The sequence below is a fragment of the Ambystoma mexicanum genome, chromosome 3q (genome assembly GCF_040938575.1).
Source record: "Ambystoma mexicanum isolate Mex_15411 chromosome 3q, UKY_AmexF1_1, whole genome shotgun sequence".
In the NCBI taxonomy this organism is placed as follows: Eukaryota; Metazoa; Chordata; class Amphibia; order Caudata; family Ambystomatidae; genus Ambystoma; species Ambystoma mexicanum.
The window spans coordinates 1,120,912,869-1,120,922,406 of record NC_090926.1 but is presented as its reverse complement, the minus strand read 5'-3'; positions in this window follow the sequence as shown (position 1 = coordinate 1,120,922,406).

Sequence of the window (9,538 nt, the reverse complement as noted above, 5' to 3'; positions counted from 1 at the left end):
ATACAAGTCATCTTCCTTGTGGCAATATTTGGCAGGGAAGTGAAACAAGTGTGCCAAACCAAAGAAGAGAAACAAGGGCTGAGAACCGAAACCAAGTGCACAATACGAGTCATCTTCCTTGTGGCAATACTTGGCAGAGAATTGAACCAAGTGGGCCAAACCAAAGAAGAAGAGAGAAACCAGGGTTGCAGACCCCCACAACACTCAGATTTGGGTGTTGCAAGCGTAAAAAATAATGAGGAGAAGACCAGGAGAAGGTAGTCATTCGCTCTGGTTGCAGGAGACTGTGTCATAACTACCAGGAGAAGGGAGTCATTCTCCTGGTAACGTGGACCGGGTGGAAGATCCAACAAGCCTGGGAAAGGGAGTCATTTTCCCAGGCTAATTTGAGACTGCGACCAAATGGCAGGGGAAGGGAGGCATTCTCCTGGCTTATGAAGTAACTGTCATTTTGGAACTTTGTGACCTGGGGAAGGATGTCATATGAACAGGTAATTTGAGACTGAACACCAGGAGAACGGAGGCATTCTCCTGGCCCACCAAAGAGACATTGGGGGTCATTACGAGTGAGGCAGTAAGGGTTTAATGGTGCCGGTGCCGTTAACCCCTTACTGCCTCATTACGAGACTGCTTGCGGGACCCACTAAGGATGCCTGGTTTTACCAGGCACCCTTAGCGGGTCCTGCGAGCAGACCAGGGTGCTAACAACGGCCCGTTATTAACGGGCCTGTTGTTAGCACCCTCCCCATTCCCATTGAGCCCTATGGGGGCTCACATGGGAATGGGGATGTACTGGGGTCGGGTTCCCTGAATGAGGAAATACTGGGCCCTCCAAGGTCGGAATGTCCCGGTAATTCCCCATTCAGGGAACCCGGTACCCGGAATCGGGGTAGCCATGCCACAAATAGAGCCATAGCTACCTCCATTCTCGTAATGACCCCCATTGTGTGGCATTCTCCTCGGATCAGCACACTGCTTCTTTCTTTATTACTTTATAGTTTAAGTACGAGAATTAGGGTTTTCTTGTCACATGACTGTGGACACTTTTACTTGAGCAGATATCCTGACATCCTTAAATTTTTAGTTGAGGCAGGAAAACCCCTCTTAAAAATAGGGAAAGATAGGATTTCTCTCGCTTTAATTTTTACTAATAAAAGTCTATAGCCCTAAATATGCCACCTTGGTGTCCTTCTTCTGCACCCTTACAGTAGTTAACCAATATAATAGTGTTGACGACCAACATACCTATTTGTAGAGAAAGCATGTATTAGCTAAACTGATTCTAAATGATAGACCAATGGTAATTAGAAGTTTGTTAAATTAACAAGTCAAAGGTATAGGTAGATAAGGTGTTTAGTGTGAAATTGTGTGACAAATCTCAGTCAATCTCCGATGTAAAAAAAAAAGGTTACAGAGAATGTTAAGTGAAATGCGGATCTGACAGTTGAACATGTTTTCATTGTTGAAAACTATTGAAAAAGGAATCTATCTCTGGGTACATGCATACCTACGAAGAGTACATGCTACATCAGTAACATAAATAATGTTCAACACTGTCACAGATGGCACAAGAATCACTTTGAGTCTCGGAGATGGTTGAAGGGTTTTTATTGACATCTTTGTGGCCAAGGGCCGTCCCTCTCCTTATATTGTCCCTGACTCGTGGTTAGTAGATATCGTAGGTTAAGCCCTACTGTCTGAAGTCTATCTTGTCCTGGTAGTGAGGACATAAAGGCTGAATTATCTTTTCTATTTAAGGCTCCCTCAGGGACTTCCTAGATGTCCCTAATCTATCCAGCAGTTAGTGTTCTACTGGAATTTGGGATTGTGTCGTACACATTCCCTATTTGATTCAGACTCTACCAGACTAAACTACTCTTATTCTATATCTTTCCTGCTTTTACACCTCCTCCTACCTCCAGTCTCCTTACCTTCCATGTCGTCACTTCTCCTAGATATTTTATTATTATTATTATTGTATTCATTGAGCGAGCATGGACCAAGCTTCGCGAACAACCAAGCACTTTACAGAGATATACAACAATATAGATACATAATAGAGCACTTTACAGAGGTGTACAACAAAACATATGCATAACAAGAGTGCCTTTCAGAGGCAACAACAGAACAGATATACAGTGAAAGGTGGGATACAGAGGAGCACAGAGGAGGGGTTCGGCTGAGCCGGGTGGCGGGGAGCAGAGGGGCAGGCGGCATTTAGCGAGTCAGATGGCACGAAGGGCCATTTGATGGTCAGGGCGTTGAGGCAGAGAGATTACTTGAAGAGGTGGGTCTTGGGGTCTTTTCTGATTGTAGGAGCGTGGCGATGAGTCTCATGCTGACGGGGAGTAGGTTTCATAGTCTTGGGGCGTAGGCAGTGAAGGCTTGTTTTCTGGTCCTTTCATTTTTGTAGCAGCGGATTTCTGTCTGCACGTGTCCTGGCTTCTGGTGATGCGCTGTCTGCCAGAGATGCTGAGTTTCTCTGCAAGGTAGCTGGGTGACTTGAGGGCGACTGCCTTATAGATGATGCAGCAAGACTTAAAGATGATTCGTACATGCAGTGGGAGCCAGTGAAGGTTGATGAGGGCCTACGTGTTGTGGTCGTATCTGCGTAGACCCTTGATGAGGTGTGCAGCCGCGCCGCGTGTAGGACACTTCTTAGAGGCACAAGGGAGGGTGACAGAAGGACTTTGAGGAGTGCAATGCCCCCATCCAGGTAGGCTAGAACCTGTGCTTAAACAGTGGATCTAAAGCTGTCTGGAGGGAGGAAGGGCTTGACTTTTTGCAGGAGGAAGAGCTGATACTAAGCTGTCTGAGCTTTCTTAACTATGTGTGTCTTGAAGGAGAGGTGTTTGTCAATGTGGAACCCGAGGGACTTGACGCAGGAGGTGAGCTCAGGTGAGAACCCATCAGAGTTCATAGTTGGTAGCCAGGTCTGTATGTATGGGTGTTTGGTGTTGTTGGTGAGGAGTAGGAATTAGGTCTTGGAGGGGTTGTGCTTCAAGTATGCACTGGACATCCAAGAGATGTCACCGAGAGGCAGGTTTGGAGCCTCTGGATGTTCTTGATGGAGTCGATCTTGATGATGTATGATGCCGGCGTATTGGTGGATATGGATGTTGTGTGTGGCTAGGAGGACTCCCAGCGTCTCCATGTATAAATTGAGGATCACTGCGGCGAGGATGGAACCATGTGGAACTCCACAGGTGACGGGTAGCATTGGCGATCTAGAGGAGTCCATCTGAACAAACTGCTGGCAGTTGGCGAGGTAGGACTTGAAACAGCGTAGGACAAAGTTGCTGATGCCCATGCACCGATGTAGGGTGTCTGTAAGCGCAAGGTGGTCTGCGGTGTAGAAAATGGCCGCGAGGTCGAGTAGACCCAGGAGGCAGAGGTGGCCGTCATCAAAGATATTGAGGGCGTCACCGACCACCTGTATGATTGCTCTCTCCACCTGTATGATTGCTGCATCTGGGTCTGAACCCAGATTGGTAGGTATGGAGGAGATTATTGGTATCCATGTGTTGCTGCAGTTGTGCAGCTACCGCTTTCTCGATGATCTTACCTTGGAAGGGAAGATGGGTGATGGGGACGGTAGTTACCTAGGTTGATATGATGTGGCGTTTAGGGAGGCCAGCGTTTCTACCAGGTACTCTGTCTAGAGTGTCTTCAAAGTTGTCCAGGGTGTGGAGATATCGTGAGGAGGGGCGTGAGGTGGGTCTATGGATGCAGAGCTGGTGTCTATGCGCTGGCAAATCTTGCTGATTTTGTCGATGAAGGTGTTGATGGCGGTGGATTTTTCAATGGAGTGTGGTATGGCAGGGGCTGGTAGCAGGTTGACGCAGTGTTTGATCGCTTTGAAGAAGGCTCTGCTTTTGTTGTCAGCTTCTGCTATGGTGTTCTGATAGTAGGAATCCTTGGCTGTGTTGATGAGTAGTCTGCAGGTTGCTCATAGTTCCTTGAGGAGCGCTAAATTTGATCTGGTCCTTGAGCAGTGCCAGATTTTCTCTTGTTTTCTGATGGCTCTTTTGCTGAGGTTGAGTTCTTGAGTGTACTGGGGTGCTGATGGCTTTGGTTTGCAGGTGCATTGTTTCAGAAGTGCGTGTCGGTCGACGGAGTCCGAAATAGTGGTGTTGAGTGCTTCCAGTAGAGAGTCACAGTTCAGTTGGGGGTTTCGGTCCTTGTAAGGTGGAGGTTGTAAAGGTCTTCCGTTAGGTCTTCCACCGGGAATTTATTGAAGGACCTGAAGGTTTGTCTGATGGGTTTCTGCTGGGAGTGCTTGAATAGAGTGGTATGCAGGATGTTGAAAGGCACGGCTAGGGGGCCAGACCAGTGAAGGGGCAGAGGAGAGCTGTAGTGGAGGCAAGACACTACAGTGATGATTAGGTTGAATATGTTACATTTCACGTGTGTTGGGTCTTTCATGTGCTATGTGAGGCTGTGGGTTTCGAGAAGACAGAGGAGAGCTACCTTCATCAGTTTGGTGGCCCTGTTGCCTGGGAGATGAAACCTTGAAGTCGCCTAGAAAGATGTTGGCGTGCATGAGGGACATGGTCGTAACCAGGTCGGAAGAGTCTCAGATGAAGGTGGTGTTGTGTTTGGGTGGTCTGTAGATGAGATGGAAGGTGACTGTGTCCATCGGAGGGATTGGGAAGTGGCAGGAGAGGACTTCGAAGGAGCCATTGCTGCTAGATTACGAGTGCCGGAGGGACAGTGGTAATCCCCATTCATGGAGTAGACTAGGACTCCATGAGGGGATTTGCTGTCATTACCAGCACCAGCAATGCTGGTGCCGTTAATGATGGCTTTTTCTTTGCTGATAGGGTTCCTGGCTTACCTCCAGCATTTATCTGGAGGTAACCCATGTGCCCCACTGGCAAACCTGTAGTCGGCCGGTGCGGTAAAGTACCGGTATCTATGAATACCAGCACTTTTTTACCTAACCGGCTGACTCAGAATGTAGCCCACTGGCACGTTTCCACACCGGCCAACTAGATGTTTGCTAGTGGAGTGACAGAATTACCGCCAGCTGGGAGCTGAAAGTAATTTTGCCAACCTACTTGTAAAAAAGAGTTGGTATTACTGGTGCCGGTAATACTGGCAAAACCCTCCATGGAGTCCAATAGGACTCCATGGAATGGGGATTTACCATTTTTACCGGCACTCATAATACAGCGGTAACAATATTAACATTTGCCAGTATCCTGGCAGAATTACCACCAGTATATCAGCAATGTTGTAATGGGGGCCAATGGCTTCTTCATAGCATAATAAGTGAAATTATCTCCCACCTTTTCAGTCATGGGACTGGTGGAAGTCACACCTCAATCACAAGATGTGGGGAGGAGTCAAGATATAAAATAGCATGCGCACAGAATTGAGGGCTTATTTATATTGAACACGTAGAGATGAATATATTGAATGGTTTTTCTACATAAAACTGAAAGGAGGCAGAGAAACACAGCTGAAATCATGTGTCTGACTGGTTCCTAGGCAGGATGGAGACCGAAGCCCCTTCAGCTCGAGGGAATTGGCCAATATTGGAAACTGGTTTCCAGGTAGCCAGCTGAAAAGGACCTTGCCTAGTCAAGTAACTCCAGATTGAGGGACCAAGCTGGTTCTTCAAAAATATTAAGCCATATTTACAATGGAAGTATAGAACCATGATATAACTCCTTTCCTTTCCTTTAATATATTTATAACGTGCACCATTGATCCTGAGGCTTACGTGCGCACAGAAAAACAAGTGACATGACAACAAGAAAGAAAATCAAATTAAAAGCCACTCTGCATGACTTAGAACAGAACAGGGCCCAAAGATAACTGTATCGTAAAAAGCTGCCATTATCTCAATATCAAGGTTTTTACCCTTTTTCTGAACATCACTGTTGAACTCAGTTCTCTTAGATCAGGCACGAGACCGTTCCATTTCCTTGGTGCAGCCATAACAAATGCCAATTCATGGCCCTGCTTAATTTACAGGCCGGCGTCTTTAGCTGATTTGTGTTGTTTGGCTTAAGGGTCCTTAAACTCGATTTATTAATCAGAACCTCACTCAGATATTGCTGCCTGGATCCCATAAAACATGTATGGGTGAACAGTAATGCACGATAGTGAATCCTTGCTTCAACTGGAAGCCAGTGCAGATTGTGTCTAGCGTCTGAAACACGATCTCTCCTTTTTAGTCCAGTAATGACTCTTACTGCACTATTCTGAAAGACTTGTGGACAATTACATTTTGATTTCGATATTTCCTAATAGGCTACTACAGAAGTCAATTTCTGACCCCACAATTGCACTGGCTACCGTCTCAGAGTTTGCTTGAGAGATGTATGGCCGAAGTTGTGCTAACAACTTTATGTAATAGGGCGAGGATGAGAACAAGCTGCTTACTTGAGCTCGCATATTCAGATTCTGATCTAGAATGATCCCTAATGTTTTCACATTCTTCTTCATCGCAATATCACACCCTGCGACTGAAAAGTGATTGTAGTCTACACCTAACCTTTTTTATTTTATTCTCAGTCCCTACTACCATCAACTCTGTGTTTTCCTTGTTAAGCTCTAAACCATTTCCTATCATCCATGTTTGTATTAGATCATACACTTTGTTGATGTTTCTTTCCTCATCTACATGCATACCAGATAATGGGATGACACATTGTGTGTTGTCTTCGTAATTGGCCAAAACAACACCATTTGTTTCCGGTTAGTTGAAAAAGAGAACCGTGAAAACATTATATAAAGAATGTCACACACATGCCCCCTGCGGCACACCATAAGCCAAAAGCACGGGTGGAGCTTCTGTATACTTGCTGGAAACCCTACACCACCGTCACTCAGAAAGGAGGTGATCCGGAGAGCAACATTATCCGAAAGATAAGTTACTTCTTTTAGCCTGGTGACAAACAAGTCAAATGCTGCAGAAAGATCCAGCAGCATAGGCAGAGCAGTTTGACCTTTATCCATGGACTGTAACATTCTTGATTTCAAATCAAGCAACACTGTTTCCGTACCGTGCCCCTGCCTGAAACCTGACTGCCATTTATTCTGAATCATGTGTTTATTCAGATGTGGCAAAATTTGAATATAAGCCACGCGATCTAAAATTTTGGCAAATTGGCTCTATAGAGTATCCATGGTAAAATCCAGGAATAAAAGGGCCTGGGAGCATAGGGGAATGCTAATGTTACAATGAAAAAGGTGCAGTGTTAAATATGGTGCCCTTGTGTCTCTCTGCCAAATTGAGTACAAAGTAAAATGTCCTTAAAGCAAATGCATTTTTGTGTTGAGAGGTGCAATTTAAAACTGAAAGCCTTTCGTTGCTACTTAAATGCAGAAGTGTTTTTGTAAAATTAAGCATCATTAAATAGAATCTTTGGCTCATGCTGGCTCCTAGAGTCAAGAGCACAATGGGACTCCTTCACACGGCAGCGTCCCGATGGTACCGGGAGGCTGGCATACGGTGACGTGAATGCAAGAAGCAGCGTCCATACTGGTCACTCCAAGGGCCAGGCAGGAGATCTGCAAAGCAAAGGAACTGAGATGCAGAGAAGCCTGTGCAACACTCTGAGTAGGAGAAGCAGAGGAAGAAACAGCATCACAGGTGCACACAAGGTAACGGGAGAGGCGCAGGGACCAGTAGGGAACGAAAGGTGCATGAGGCACAAACCCTGTACCGAGTATACGAGCATGACTATTTTAATTGTGTAAATACTTGGCAAGCGAGGCAGCCAAGAGGACATGAAGAGAGGGAGCAGAAACCAAGGTCGAGGACCCAACCCAATTGAGTTATACAAGTCATCTTCCTTGTGGCAATATTTGGCAGGGAAGTGAAACAAGTGTGCCAAACCAAAGAAGAGAAACAAGGGCTGAGAACCGAAACCAAGTGCACAATACGAGTCATCTTCCTTGTGGCAATACTTGGCAGAGAATTGAACCAAGTGGGCCAAACCAAAGAAGAAGAGAGAAACCAGGGTTGCAGACCCCCACAACACTCAGATTTGGGTGTTGCAAGCGTAAAAAATAATGAGGAGAAGACCAGGAGAAGGTAGTCATTCGCTCTGGTTGCAGGAGACTGTGTCATAACTACCAGGAGAAGGGAGTCATTCTCCTGGTAACGTGGACCGGGTGGAAGATCCAACAAGCCTGGGAAAGGGAGTCATTTTCCCAGGCTAATTTGAGACTGCGACCAAATGGCAGGGGAAGGGAGGCATTCTCCTGGCTTATGAAGTAACTGTCATTTTGGAACTTTGTGACCTGGGGAAGGATGTCATATGAACAGGTAATTTGAGACTGAACACCAGGAGAACGGAGGCATTCTCCTGGCCCACCAAAGAGACATTGGGGGTCATTACGAGTGAGGCAGTAAGGGTTTAATGGTGCCGGTGCCGTTAACCCCTTACTGCCTCATTACGAGACTGCTTGCGGGACCCACTAAGGATGCCTGGTTTTACCAGGCACCCTTAGCGGGTCCTGCGAGCAGACCAGGGTGCTAACAACGGCCCGTTATTAACAGGCCTGTTGTTAGCACCCTCCCCATTCCCATTGAGCCCTATGGGGGCTCACATGGGAATGGGGATGTACTGGGGTCGGGTTCCCTGAATGAGGAAATACTGGGCCCTCCAAGGTCGGAATGTCCCGGTAATTCCCCATTCAGGGAACCCGGTACCCGGAATCGGGGTAGCCATGCCACAAATAGAGCCATAGCTACCTCCATTCTCGTTATGACCCCCATTGTGTGGCATTCTCCTCGGATCAGCACACTGCTTCTTTCTTTATTACTTTATAGTTTAAGTACGAGAATTAGGGTTTTCTTGTCACATGACTGTGGACACTTTTACTTGAGCAGATATCCTGACATCCTTAAATTTTTAGTTGAGGCAGGAAAACCCCTCTTAGAAATAGGGAAAGGTAGGATTTCTCTCGCTTTAATTTTTACTAATAAAAGTCTATAGCCCTAAATATGCCACCTTGGTGTCCTTCTTCTGCACCCTTACAGTAGTTAACCAATATAATAGTGTTGACGACCAACATACCTATTTGTAGAGAAAGCATGTATTAGCTAAACTGATTCTAAATGATAGACCAATGGTAATTAGAAGTTTGTTAAATTAACAAGTCAAAGGTATAGGTAGATAAGGTGTTTAGTGTGAAATTGTGTGACAAATCTCAGTCAATCTCCGATGTAAAAAAAAAGGTTACAGAGAATGTTAAGTGAAATGCGGATCTGACAGTTGAACATGTTTTCATTGTTGAAAACTATTGAAAAAGGAATCTATCTCTGGGTACATGCATACCTACGAAGAGTACATGCTACATCAGTAACATAAATAATGTTCAACACTGTCACAGATGGCACAAGAATCACTTTGAGTCTCGGAGATGGTTGAAGGGTTTTTATTGACATCTTTGTGGCCAAGGGCCGTCCCTCTCCTTATATTGTCCCTGACTCGTGGTTAGTAGATATCGTAGGTTAAGCCCTACTGTCTGAAGTCTATCTTGTCCTGGTAGTGAGGACATAAAGGCTGAATTATCT